Below are 14,922 nucleotides of genomic sequence, written 5' to 3' on the forward strand. Positions count from 1 at the left end.
CAACAAAAGAACAAGAGAAAGCGTAGGAGGAAACCCAGACTAAAGAGCAGAAACAGAGCAACATAGAAGTAAATGTGGATACTCATATTGATCCAAAATTGCTCCAGGAATGGAAGCAATTTGATTCTATTATCAGTAGTCTGGAATGTTCAAAGGACACTGAAACTTTGAAAGCAGCAGACACACAGGAAACCACTTCACAACAGGTTCCAAGTGGAACCAGCGGCCTACCCAGTTCAAAGGAAGTAGAAATAATACCAAAGGACCCCTCTGATCAAATCATTTTGCAGGTAGAAGAGATTCCTCCCTTGGATGTCTTCTATAGCCCAAGACATAAAGCTGTAGTAAAACGACAGAGGAAGAGAAGAAGGACTGATCAACCTTCCCTTTTCCCAGAACAGACGGTCATGGGCAATGTGGTTTGGAAGGAGGAATTTGACCCCTCTGATGACTTAACAAAACTATCACAATATGCTGGAGCCTATTCGGCAGCAACAATAGACAAAGCATCAGAGGTGAGTCTTTTATTAAAAACAAAAGACCAAGAAATCTTTTTATTGCAGGCACAGCTAACAGAAGCACAGTAGAAAGCCGAGCAGGCAAAACAGCAATTTTTAACACAACAGCAAGTAAATAATCAATTAACTCAACAATTGCAGATAGAGAAACAAAGGATTGATCACAGTGCAATCCAAAAGCAGAAAGAGTTGTCGGAAGCCTTGGAACAACTGAGGGTAGCAAATGAACAAATGCTGAAAACAAAAGATGAGCAGATTGCTCAACTATCAGCACAGCTTGAGAAGAAAAAGGGCGTTCCACAGATAACTGAATTCAGAGTAGAGGCATTGCAGATAAATAAGGTGTTAATAGCACAGATTAAGCTTTTATGTCAACAAATCGCCCAGGCGGAACCACTATGCGAATTGATGGCATCAATAAGTGAAAAAACAGAAAAGGCTAGAACAGAATTAGATCAAGTTGAAGAGACGATAGCTCAATTTCTTGACTGGCAAGATACTAATCAAGGACAAGCGGCGAATTAACCAAGAATTTTAGAGTCGCATAAAGATATATTGTTTACAGAATGGCAGTCCGAGTTAATGAAAGAAGAGAGGGCAATTTCAAGGTGCAAATCAACTACAAGTAATTTGGTTGAATTGGTTAATAATACTCTCTACTTGTCAAACATGATTTCCCAATGCACTCCAGGTAAATTGACAGCGATGAAAACATTGGAGCAGTCATGTTATCCAGATCTAGAGGAAAAGGGGAGATTAATTGCTGGAATTAATAGTTTAACATGGGACGCCTATTGGTTCTTCATGGTAAAACCACACAGTCAAAGAGCCGCCCTCAAATGCCTTACAGATGCAATCGGGTATATTATCCCTGATATTCAGGATGCCACCTATGCCACCCAGCTTAACTCTCGCCTCAACAGACCGCCCGAAGTGGAGCTGATGCTTGCGATAAGTCAGCTCAGATTTAAAGGCAAACAGCCTACTTGATGATTCATGCCGCCGACTGCCAGGTTGCTATGAAGAATATGTTCAAGATCATTTGATACCAATTAAGTAGGATTTCAGTTTCATAGATAGTTAGTTTAATTTAGTATTTATAGACCCTTTCATTGTTTTGGAAAGGGTCGTAAAGTTTTGTACTTGACTTAAAACCTGAAGTTGCACTACTGTACTTTAGGCATATTCTTTTATAAAACTGGACCAATCATTCTGATTTTGTCAAAGAAGCTTTTATGAAAATGTGCACTACTGTCTTTGTTTGAAAGTACTTCTGTGTTAGAGGAAGAATTTTGAATAGCGATTGATATTGGAGAGTGACTCGTAGCTCATATTGTACCATTATCTATGTCTGAATCCATTCTTTTTATATGAATTGTTATTGGATTGCCTTTGCTATTATCAAATATATGTATGTGTTTTAACAACATTTCTTTATTCCCTCCACTATTGGATGTTTATGGGATGCTTTTCTTTTGATCATATATGTATCGATGATATATAAGTGTAGCAATATTGCGCTAATCACTTTGTTTAACGATTTAAGCAAAGTAATCCTTGAATGAATAAAAGTCCATGTTTATTAAATAAAGTCATCTACATGCCTGTTTATAAACATAGATCATCAAGCGCTACACTTTAAAGTACAATAGTTCCTGGGATTAGTAGTAGTTCTTTTATTTCGCTGATAAATTAAGTTATTCACCTATCATTAGATTAGTCAATCAATCATTCATTCATCCCATTTACTCATTGCTGGGAAACTGGTCCCATTATCCCCAGTCGGAGCCACCATTCCAAACAGAAAAGGAGTTGTATTAAGGTCCGGACCGGGTGGTTATCCCCCAATGTTGATACAACGATTTTTGGGGCATCAACATTTTTGGCGCTAGAAGGAGGGCCTGAACTGTGAATGGCAAGCAAACCCAAATCTGCAGGCCATTCTAAGAGTAATTCTCCCTCCGCATCACCTCGTACTTCCCAATTGCATGCTGGTTCTCCAATTTCCAAACAAGAAGAAGAGGAATCAACTACCACTGATCAAACCCATCATGCTCCAGAACAGCTAAGTCTTGAATCCCCTGAAGTTCAGTCTCTCATCCACAAACTTCAAAGCTTCTCGATTTCACCACAGAAATCTGAGGTATCGCAAAGCAATGCGACTTCGCAGTTCAATTTTCCTCACCCTCTCACCAGACTTCAGAGCGGAAAGCTCAGTATTGAACCCATTGAGTTCCCTTTACCCAAAAGGAAAAAGGCGAAGAAATATACTGAAGGATCTGACAGTGAAGAGCTTTCATCCACATCCTCCATCTCATCTTCCCCCGTGCGAAGTCAACCATCCACTCCCCCATTACATATTGTTGTTCATCAGGGATTAGGAACTTCAACGTCCCAACCTGCTCACTCCGCAACATCATTTCCTTCCCAGACATTTGGAATTTCAACAGTAGTATCATCTACTACTGCTGTTATAATGGCAGATCCATGGACCACGCCTGGTGCAATCAACATGCCTGCACCATTGCATGCATTACCGATGCTCCTGAAAAATGGCTACCCAAGTTTAACCCAGATGATGGAACGCAAGCTGAGGAACATATTAATAACTTCATGTTAGCAGTTAACTTGAAGGGAGTAACAGAGCAAGATGTTGTTGTTAGGCTTTTCCCTTATACTTTGCAAGGATCAGCAAGATCCTGGTATTTTTCTTTACCTTCTGGTTCCATTACCAGTTGGACGACTTGCCAAGAATAGTTTCTTACTAAGTATGTAGATGATAGGTCTTTGGCTACACTAATAAATGATCTCTCCAATCTTAGGATAGAGCATAGGGAACCAATTAAGGAATTTAACGCCCGATTCAATAAACTCTTGAATAAAATCCCAACAGCCTCCAAACCAAGTGAGCAAATCCGAAGCGAATGGTATATAACTACCCTACCTGCCAATATAGCTATTTTTGTAGACAGGGCTGGGAAACCTACTTTAGCTGAAAACATGAAAGAAGCACTTGCTGTGGAGAAACGCATTAATGCTCTAGAAAAGAAAGCTGCTATGGAAGACAGAAAAGCCAAAAAAGTTTCTTTTAAAGATGATTCAAAGAAGAAAACCCCAAAAGATCCATATGACATGGAGGGTCTGCAAAAGGTCCTCAAGACTATGTCAAACAAAATGGTTGAAATCAAAAAACAAGTAGCCGAAACCTCGACCAAAAGACCCTTTAGAAATTATAAGAAAACTGAATCAAAACCACCAAATGTTATATCAAATGCAGATTCAGATCTTGAAGAAGGAGAAGAAGAAACAGCTACACCTACTGATGAAGAAGAGGAAGTTGTTGAATGTCATGGAATGTGGGATTTCATACTGCCTAACTCCGATACAGATAATGAAGAAGAAGCGTTTCCTGTCACTACTAGGAGTAAAAGTACCTCCGAACCTGTTCAGGCAACTTCAAAGAAAAGGAGTGCAGGTGCTGCTACAACAAAGGAAAAAGTATGTACAAAGAAGCCACCTGCAGCAGTTCCTCAAAACCAACCTTCAACTTCAAATACTCCTTCAACATCTAAAACTTTGGTAGTATCTGATTCAATGAGTTACAATATTGTTGATGATATGAAGAAAACTAAGGCAAACATTACCATGTTTGAACTTAGTAAATTGAAACATCAGCAAAAATTGCTCCTCAAAGAATTAAATGATGTTCCTACTTCACCTCTTCCCAGTGCTAAAGCTGCAAACGATACAGGTCAACCACCTTCTGGTATGGTCGAAGCTACTGATGCAGTCCTAATAAGAGATAGATCAAACTCTCATACTCCACCTTTCCTTCTAACCTATGAGATCTACAATAGAAACCTACACAACTGCTTGATTGACTCAGGGGCATCTTCTAACATAATGCCAGTTTCAGTTTGTTCCAAGCTGAACATTGAACCCCAGAAGTCTGCTATTCATATTGTACAGTTGGACAGGACTAAAGTACAGGTTTTGGGAGAGATCAATTCCGTAACTATCAGGTTATCTCCTGATCCCAGAATAGTACAAACGATTGATATCCTAATAGCCGATATACCTGAATTTTATGGTTTGATCTTGAGTAGGGATTGGTCTGAGAAACTACATGGGTATATTTCTACTGATTGGTCACATATGTGGCTTCCCTATAAGGGTAAGCCAAATCAAATAAGGATCGATCGGGAAAAACATATGACCCATATAGTTACTGAATTTGAGCAAGAAAACCAACCAATAGCATTTAATAACAACATTTTGGGGAATTATTCATCAGAGTCATTCTTTGGCAACTTCGCTGCCAAGCCATCCCCTTTCTCAGTAAACCATTTTACATCTCAGATTGAAATTTTTTCACAAATAGATAGGTCAAGATGTTTCAATGATACTGAGAAAACTGTAAATAAAATTGTTAATACTTCTTTATTTTGGTCGTTATATTTCGATGGGTCCAAATCTAGTGAGGGCTCAGGAGAAGGATGTATTTTGATTAGCCCACAAGGGGAAAAAACAATGTTGTCCTGTAGGTTAGAATTTGAATGCACAAATAACGTAGAAGAGTATGAAGCCTTAGTCGAAGGACTATATAAAGCTATTGGACTCAAGGTCCAATATTTGAAAGTGTTTGGAGATTCTGAAATTATTATCAAACAGGTAAGGAATACAATTCATTGTCTTTCCACCCATCTCAAACATTATCAATCACTGATAGAGGAACTCACCTCCCACTTTTTGGCATTCAATATTTCTTCTATTCCCAGGTCTCAAAATTCGGCAGCTGACCTGCTAGCCAATGTTGCTTCCAAGCTCCTACCTTCTGAAGACTATAGCCCGGATAGATTTTCAGTAGAATTGCTTTTAGGGCCATCAATTCCTGACAATGTCACTAATTGGAGAGTATTCAACCATGATGAAGACATTTTACAGTTCTTAACTTCCGAAAAGTCCTATGATGACCAAATCATTGAGGAAAACAAGCATGACCTTCAAATAAGAGGTAAACCCGAGGAGAATTCAATCCCTAAGCCTGTGGTGAAGCTTGAAGATCTTTATGATATTAAAGACAGGTTTAAACCTGTGACTAATGCAAAGCTCCAAAGTTCTACCCTAAGGTTTGAGTTGATGAACCTTGGCACTGAGCAAACTCCTCAAAACATTAATTTAGGATTAGGACTTTCCTTGGAAGAAAAGGAAGCATTCATTAGACTGTTAAGGAAAAATAAATAGGTTTTTGCTTGGAAATATGATGTTTTAAAGATATATGATACATCCATCATCCAGCATACCATTCCAATGCTTCCAAAACAGAAACCAGTTCAGCAGAAGTTGAGGAAAATACATCCAAACTTAGAGAGTCAAATAAAATCTGAACTTAATAAACTCTTGAAAGCTAAGATTATTTTTCCTATTCGGCACTCAAACTAGGTCTCCAATATGGTGCCAGTCAGAAAGAAAAATGGCGACATTAGGATTTGTATAGATTTCAGAAATTTGAAGAAGGCGAGCTTAAAAGATAATTTCCCATTACCTACTATGGAGCAGATACTCCAATCAGTAGCAGGCTCTGAGTTAATGTCCTTTCTAGACGGTTTCTCAGGATATAACCAAGTTTTGGTCCATCTTGATGACCAGCTGAAAACCACATTCAGAACAAAATGGGGAACATATGCGTATCAGAAAATGCCTTTCGGACTTATTAATGCAAGAGCGACGTTCCAAAGAGCGATGGATATAGCTTTTAAAGGGTTGATTAATAGAACAGTAGTCGTCTACCTAGACGATATTACTGTATTTTCTAAGGACAAGTCCAATCATTTGCATGATTTAAATCAAATCTTTCAACGCTGCAAAAGATATGGTATTTCTCTTAAACCTAAAAAATCTTTCTTCGCTATTGACCAAGGAAAGCTCTTAGGCTTTATTGTATCTAAAAATGGCATTTATATTGATCCTGACAGGATCAAAGAAATCTCTGAAATCCCTTTCCCTCATAATAAAAAATCCATGCAGTAATTTTTAGGCCAAATCAATTTTGTCAAAAGATTTGTTCCAGACTTTTATCAAATCATTTTGCCACTTCAAACTATGATTAAGAAGAATTCAGTCTTTAAGTGGGGACCAGCAGAAAAGGAAGTGTTTGATTTAATCAAACAATCAATAATCAATGCCCCAGCCTTAAATACTCCTAATTTTTCTAATCATTTTACACTGTATACTACCGCATCCAACTTGTCTTATGCAGCAGTACTCACACAGCTTAATGATCACAATTTGGAAGCACCCATTTCATTCTATAGTTCAAATCTTCAGGGTGCTAAATTGAATTACTCCGAAGTAGAAAAGCAAGCCTTTGTTGTATATAAAGCTGTCAAACATTACAGACCCTTCCTTTTAAAAGCCCACACAAAAGTTATAGTTCATTTCCCTGCAGTAAGGAAACTATTAATCCAAAGGGAACTAGGTGAAAAAAGGGCAAACTGGGTTACAGCACTTCAAGAATATGACTTAGAAATTAAACCAACAAAGATTGTTAGAGGCCAAGGTTTTTGCAGGTTATTGGCAGGAGCATCCAACATTCCAGAATCAGGTGATATAGATCAAACTGGAGAAATCAACCAGATAAGTATTATTGATTCTGAGTCACAATATGCTGACTTAATCTTTTATTTAAAAAATGGATATGCACCTCCTAACCTGTCTTACAAAAACAAAAGGGCCATTAGATTAAAAGCAAAAAATTTCACAATTATTGATGATCGGCTTTGTAGGCAAAATTATGATTCAATCTTATTAAGGTGCCTAGAAAAACTTGAAGCACAAAAGGTTTTGCAGGAATTACATGATGGACCAGCAGGAGGACATTTTGGAGCTAACACAACAGCCCACAAAATCATTCATGCTAGATATTATTGGCCCACTCTGTTTAGAGATGCTCATGAATATGTAAGGAAATGCCGAAATTGTCAAACTTCTAGTGGAAGGCAAAGAAAACCAGCTTTCCCTTTGCAACCAGTCAACATTGAACAACCATTTGAGCAATGGGGATTGGAAATCATTGGGGAAATTACTCCACATTCTTCCAAACATCATAAGTATATCCTTACTGCTAGTGATTATTTTACTAAGTGGGTTGAAGCAATTCCTTTGAAGACAAAAAATTCTGAGGCAATCATTGAATTCATAGATCAATTCATCATTACCAGGTTTGGTGTCCCAAATGCTCTTGTTTTTGATAATGCATCTTACTTTTCAGGTAATGTTATGTTTGATTTCTCTATTAAAGAGGATTTAAATTAAAACATTCTACTAATTACTATCCTCAGGGTAATGGTTTAGTAGAATCTACAAATAAAAATCTGATTAAAATTATTAAGCGAACTATCGAACAAAACCATAAAACATGGCACAAATCCTTAATATTCGCACTATGGGCTGATAGGATAACACAGAAGGCTTCCATCGGATCTTCTCCGTTCAACCTCGTATATGGAAAAGAAGCAGTGTTACCAACAAATCTTACCCTTCCTTCCCTAGCCCTAGTTTAGTTTATTCAGGAAAGCCCTTCTTCTTCTATTCAACTTAGACATGACCAAATTCTAAAATTAGAAGAGGAAAGGGCAAAAGCCAAAGTTATTCATGCAAAACATCAGCAAATCATCAAGTCATCCTTTGATTCAGTCTCATCTGGTTCAAAACAATTTCAAGTCAGTGATTTAGTTCTGAAATGGGACAAAGCCCATGAGGACAAGGGAAAACACACCAAGTTCCAGAAGATGTGGCTTGGGCCATTTCAAATCTGTGAGAGGATAGGCCATTCGACCTTCCTATTACAAGATTTATCAGGTTTGAGAGATTCTCTCCCTGTTAATGGCCTTATCTTAAAGAAATTGTTTAATTGAGGAGGTAACCCCTTCTCCTTTTTTTAGTTTAATAAAGTTTTGTAGTTTGTAGGACCATTAGAAAATAAAGTTGTAAGGTATCTTCCATTGACCTTTGTTATACTTAAAAGTTGCTCAATAGAAGTAGTAATGATATTTACTTTTAAAATAATAGAAGTCTTACACAAGAGGGATAATTTCTAGGAAACTAGGAATAATTGCATTCCAAAACCACACTTCAATTTTTGTGAACCCTTCTCAATGTTTAGAAGTATTGTAAATCATTTTATGTTTTCAGATTGGTCACAAAAAGGTTATCAATATCAAAATAGAAACTAATCCAACTTCAGCATCCATAACTCTTACCTTGTCATCCATTTACTCTTAAGGAGAAAATTGTCCATCCCATTCACCAAAGTTTATGGTTACTCAGAGTGTAATTCTAAAATATTTGATATTAAATATCAGAGGTCTTATTACAAGCCTGGTTACCATGTTCATAGGGAAATAGTTTAACCGACATTACCAATACTGCATACCAAAACAGGGTAATGGCTTAGAATTATAGGACAAGGGGTCTCATCATGAGCTAGCTTGTTCGGTTAGATTACTACCAGTGAATGGCATTGTCAATAGCTGGCCATCAAACCAGGACAATGGCTTTTTATCTTAGCAATAACAGAAAAAGAAAGGAAATACAAAATAGGAAAACATGTTTTGAATTCATTCTGTTAATCACACTCTTAAATGGATGGGACAATGGACAATAATATGGTTTAAAGGTATCCCTGTCGAAACTATAAACATTTGCTGGCAGCAGAGGCTCTACCTATCACAAAGGAGTCAACTCTAGAAGCTAATTTGGAAAGGTTCTCTATTTTATCATTATAAACCAATAAAGGCCAATTTAAAACTTAGAATGTATCTAATTTTAAACAAGAGATGAAATTAACAAAGATAGATTCATTTTATTTAGAATGCATATATACCTAGTTATATTAGAATTTTCCCCTTTAATGAGAACTTTATTTTGAAAAAGTTTAAGTATTCCCATACTTTTCAGAGATAACTGTTTCTTCCAGCGAATCGCCAATTGTTGTGCTCTACAACAACCCCCCATTTCATATCATTTTTATTCACAAAAAACTATTATATGAAATGGGTCCCTTTTAGTTTTGATTGGTATCAAAATTGTATTATTCAAAAAGGTCCGAAAACAAAATGAAAACATTATAAAAAACCTTTTGGACAAACCAATTTTGGTCTTATAATATAAATAATCAATCTTTTATCATTGCGATAAAGAAATCGCAAGATCACATATCGCAATGACATAGCAGGCATACTTTAAAGGCCCATTGGTTTTCTCCGATGTGATAAAGTTCCTTTTGCTCCGATGCGATGCGATATCGCTATCGGCGATCTGTGATATACCATGCATGTTTTTAAAGCACCCCAATTAATACACCCGATGTGATGCGATATCGCTATCGGCGATTGACGATATACCATCCATGCTTTCTTAAAGTGCCCATGCTCCCAATGCGATGCGATGCGATATTGCCATTGGCGATCGGGGAATTCTAAAGGTGCCAATATAATGATTTAAGTTTTCCCCCGGTGCCCGATTGCGATAAAGCCAAAAGCACAAACTTCAAGATTTGTTAAAGCGGGATTATTACGATTAATTGGTATTAAAGGCCTTATCTTTCAAACAGCGATTCACCTGCGCTCAACCGCCAAAACATCCAAGGCACGCTTTAACAAATCATTCCGCCAATAAACGATATGATGAGCATTTAAAGGATTGGCAGGTTTTAACGGCCATTTAATGTAATAGTAAGTCTTAAAATCTTCTCATAGATTGTATCAGCGGCCACTTTAAAGTTAATCCCTCATCAGGCATTGATCAATATATCTCGCTCGTATTTGGTTTTCACTACCAATTCTGTGTGTTACACTTATTTTCACTCCTGTGCAGAATTATTCCAAAGCAGAAAATTCAAGAAGAATGGGGAAGAAGTCCAAGAAAATTGCAATCTCTTCCACTGCGCCAGCCACAGGACAAGCCATCGCTGATCCAGCAAATAAAAAGAAAGGATTGATATCTGATACTACATGTTTAGGTCTAGGAAAAACTACTTGGAAAAGTACCTATAATTTGATTGAGGCCGAAGAACCTGAGATGACAATAGTACAAGCCACGGCAGATGCGACTAGGAAATCTGATGGTACTTTAAAGGACTTAGCTGACTCCTTCCTTCATCGGATAGTAGCTCGGGAACAAATTCTTCCATATACAGATGTAGTGAGGTGGGCAATTGAGGAAATCCCAATCACAGACAGAACTTTCTGCACCAGAGATGGGAGAATCTTCGGTTCATTTCAGGCCAATGATTTGAGGCAAATGTATCATTTGCTTGAGCCAGAGAAGAAGTACAACAAGGCATTTTTGGAGAAATTCTGAAAAGAGAACGAAATTGAATCCGAACCCATCCGGGATTGGAGACAAAATACGACAAAACACAAGCATGAATCTTCCGGTAAGTGCTCTGTTGATTCCCTATGTTCTCCTTATTGTTATGCTGGGATAATGATGTGTAGATTGTGGGGGTTGCACGATTCCGCTAATTTCACTATAGAAATGGTTCCCTTAATGGAAGCGGCGTGTAACAGTGAAATAATCGATTGGGCAACTATACTGTCAGATAAGCTAGCAATAGCTATTCTTGATTTTAGAAACAAGACCCGCGTTACTGAAAGGTTAATTCCCCCGTTCTACTACAGTGCCTATATTCTAGATACCTTGTGTTTTAATTCTGAATTTCCCGTGCTCGGCTGGAGGTGGACATCACGAGACCCCATGCCTATTCACATATACCATCAGAAATTGTGGAAAAATTCCTATAAGCACCATTTATACCAAGTCTGCAATGGCTTTATGTTACCCATTCATTACTCTATTTTTGATAAACCTGCTCCCAAGATTTCCTACCAAGCAGGGATTGATTTAACATCAATAGGAACATGGTTCGGGGAGGAAAATTTCACTTATATAAGAGTTTTCGGCAGCCAAGCCGAACCTCATGTCCTTCCTTTGTACATACCTGATAAACTGCTGGCGAGGGAAATAGCCTATCAGATCACTGCCGAGGGAGTTACACAAACTCTCAAGAAAAATAAGAAGCAGGTCTGGCCCTCTTTTCCTTTGAGATGTGGTGTCTACACGTTGAATGATTTCAAACATGCAGAGAAAGAAGCTACAAAGATAAAATCATTAACTCTAGCAACTCTCCCTAATAGGCGATTTGATCCCAACAAAGTCGCCTATAATGCACTTGAACAGGCCAATTGACAAAGTTTGATCATAAAGAAGATATGTTCGATGACCTGTTCTCCTCAGCCGAGTCAATATTTCAGGTTAAGTCACTAGCCAGAATGAAATATCAGGATGAAGGGTTGGTTGAATTCAACAAACTTAGAGAACAAAGGTTGCAAACTCTACCTCTAGATCTGTTAGCAACAACCCCAGCAACAAAACCAAGCGAGCCTGAACATCAACATTCAAAGGAACCTCCGGTTACAACAAAAGAACAAGAGAAAGCGCAGGAGGAAACCCAGACTAAAGAGCAGAAACAGAGCAACATAGATGTAAATGTGGATACTCATATTGATCCAAAATTGCTCCAGGAATGGCAGCAATTTGATTCTATTATCAGTAGTCTGGAATGTTCAAAGGACACCGAAACTTCGAAAGCAGCAGACACACAGGAAACCACTTCACAACAGGTTCGAAGTGGAACCAGCGGCCTGCCCAATTCAAAGGAAGTAGAAATAATGCCAAAGGACCCCTCCGATCAAATCATTTTGTAGGTAGAAGAGATTCCTCCCTTGGATGTCTTCTATAGCCCAAGACATAAAGCTGTAGTAAAACGACAGAGGAAGAGAAGAAGGACTAATCAACCTTCCCTTTTCCCAGAACAGACGGTCACGGGCAATGTGGTTTGGAAGGAGGAATTTGACCCCTCTGATGACTTACCAAAACTATCACAATATGCTGGAGCCTATTCGGCAGCAACAATAGACAAAGTATCAGAGGTGAGTCTTTTATTAAAAACAAAAGACTAGGAAATCTTTTTATTGCAGGCACAACTAACAGAAGCACAGCAGAAAGCCGAGCAGGAAAAACAGCAATTGTTAACACAACAGCAAGTAAATAATCAATTAACTCAACAATTGCAGATAGAGAAACAAAGGATTGATCACAGTGCAATCCAGAAGCGGAAAGAGTTGTCGGAAGCCTTGGCACAACTGAGGGTAGCAAATGAACAAATGCTGAAAACAAAAGATGAGTAGATTGCTCAACTATCAGCACAGCTTAAGAAGACAAAGGGCATTCCACAGATAACTTAATTCAGAGTAGAGGCATTGAAGATAACTAAGGCGTTAATAGCACATATTAAGCTTTTATGTCAACAAATCACCCAGGCGGAACCACTATGCAAATTGATGGCATCAATAAGTGAAAAAATAGAAAAGGCTAGAACAGAATTAGATCAAGCTGAAGAAACGATAGCTCAATTTCTTGACTAGCAAGATACTGATCAGGGACAAGTGGCGAATTTACCAAGAAGTTTAGAGTCGCATAAAGATATATTGTTTACAGAATGGGAGTCCTAGTTAATGAAGGCAGAGAGGGAAATTTCAAGGTGCAAATCAACTACAAGTAATTTGGTTGAATTGGTTAATAATACTCTCTACTTGTCAAACATGATTTCCCAATGCACTCCAGGTAAACTAACAACGATGAAAACATTGGAGCAGTCATGTTATCCAGATCTAGAGGAAAAGGGGAGATTAATTTATGGAATTAACAGTTTAACATGGGAGACCTATTGGTTCTTCTTGGTAAAACCACACAGTCAAAGAGCCGCCCTCAAATGCCTTACAGATGCAATCGGGTATATTATCCCCGATATTCAGGATGCCACCTATGCCGCCCAGCTTAACTCTCGCCTGAACAGACTGCCCGAAGTGGAGCTGATGCTTGCGATAAGTTAGCTCATATTTAAAGGCAAACAGCCTACTTGATGATTCATGTTGCCGACTGCCAGGTTGCTGTGAAGAATATGTTCAAGATCATTTGATACCAATTAAGTAGGATTTCAGTTTCATAGATAGTTAGTTTAATTTAGTATTTATAGACCCTTTCATTGTTTTGGAAAGGGTCGTAAAGTTTTGTACTTGACTTAAAACCTGAAGTTGCACTACTGTACTTCAGGCATATTCTTTTATAAAACTGGACCAATCATTCTGATTTTGGCAAAGAAGCTTTTATGCAAATGTGCACTATTGTCTTTGTTTGAAAGTATTTCTGCGTTAGAGGAAGAATTTTGAATAGCGATTGATATTGCAGAGTGACTCGCAGCTCATATGGTACTATTATCTATGTCTGAATCCATTCTTTTTATATGAATTGTTATTGGATTGCCTTTGCTATTATCGAATATATGTATGTGTTTTAACAACATTTCTTTATTCCCTCCACTATTGGATGTTTATGGGATGCTTTTCTTTTGATCATATATGTATCGATGATATATAAGTGTAGCAATATTGCGCTAATCACTTTGTTTAACGATTTAAGCAAAGTAATCCTTGAATGAATAAAAGTCCATGTTTATTAAATAGGGTCATCTACATGCCTGTATATAAACATAGATCATCAAGCGCTACACTTTAAAGTACAATAGTTCCCGGGATTAGTAGTAGTTCTTTTATTTCACTGATAAATTAAGTTATTCGCCTATCATTAGATTAGTCAATCAATCATTCATTCATCCCGTTTACTCATTGTTGGGAAACTGGTCCCATTATCCCCAGTCGGAGCCACCATTCCAAACGGAAAAGGAGATGTATTAAGGTCTGGACCGGGTGGTTATCCCCCAATGTTGATACAATGATTTTCGGGGCATCAACAGGTACTAAAATTTATTCGTTGAGGTCAAGTAGAGATTTGAAACTAAGCTATTGGAAGCCCCATGCCCAAGATATTTTAAAGAAGGTGTATAAGTGTCATTTGCCACCATTCTAGAATTGGAAGTACCAAAGGAATCTCAATTCTAAAAGAATTTAATTTTTGAAGAAATTCCATAGTGATAACAATAACATCCTGCAAAAGATCCTAACATTCATCCACAAAAACAAATCATTCAACAATCAGATGTTAAGTGCTAGAATAATTCAAAATATTATTAGAGATGCTCCATAAATGGCTTTGATCTGCCATGTTATAGTTGATGTACCTTGGTAATAATCAAGTAGAAGTCACGTGGAGGCTTTCTCAGGTTAACACTAGTGAGTTATGGTATGAACTGTGTAAAAAAAATTAATCTGACACATTTTTCTTGAAAAATTCACTCTTTGATGATGAGTGAAATGTTAACTCGAAATAAGTTAGATTAAAACATCTTCACGGTCCCAACTAAAAACTTTGACAAAAGTAGTGG

The sequence above is a fragment of the Pinus tabuliformis genome, chromosome 2_2, assembly GCF_031772625.1.
Source record: "Pinus tabuliformis cultivar Carrire ecotype Pingquan chromosome 2_2, CPIR1, whole genome shotgun sequence".
In the NCBI taxonomy this organism is placed as follows: domain Eukaryota; kingdom Viridiplantae; phylum Streptophyta; class Pinopsida; order Pinales; family Pinaceae; genus Pinus; species Pinus tabuliformis.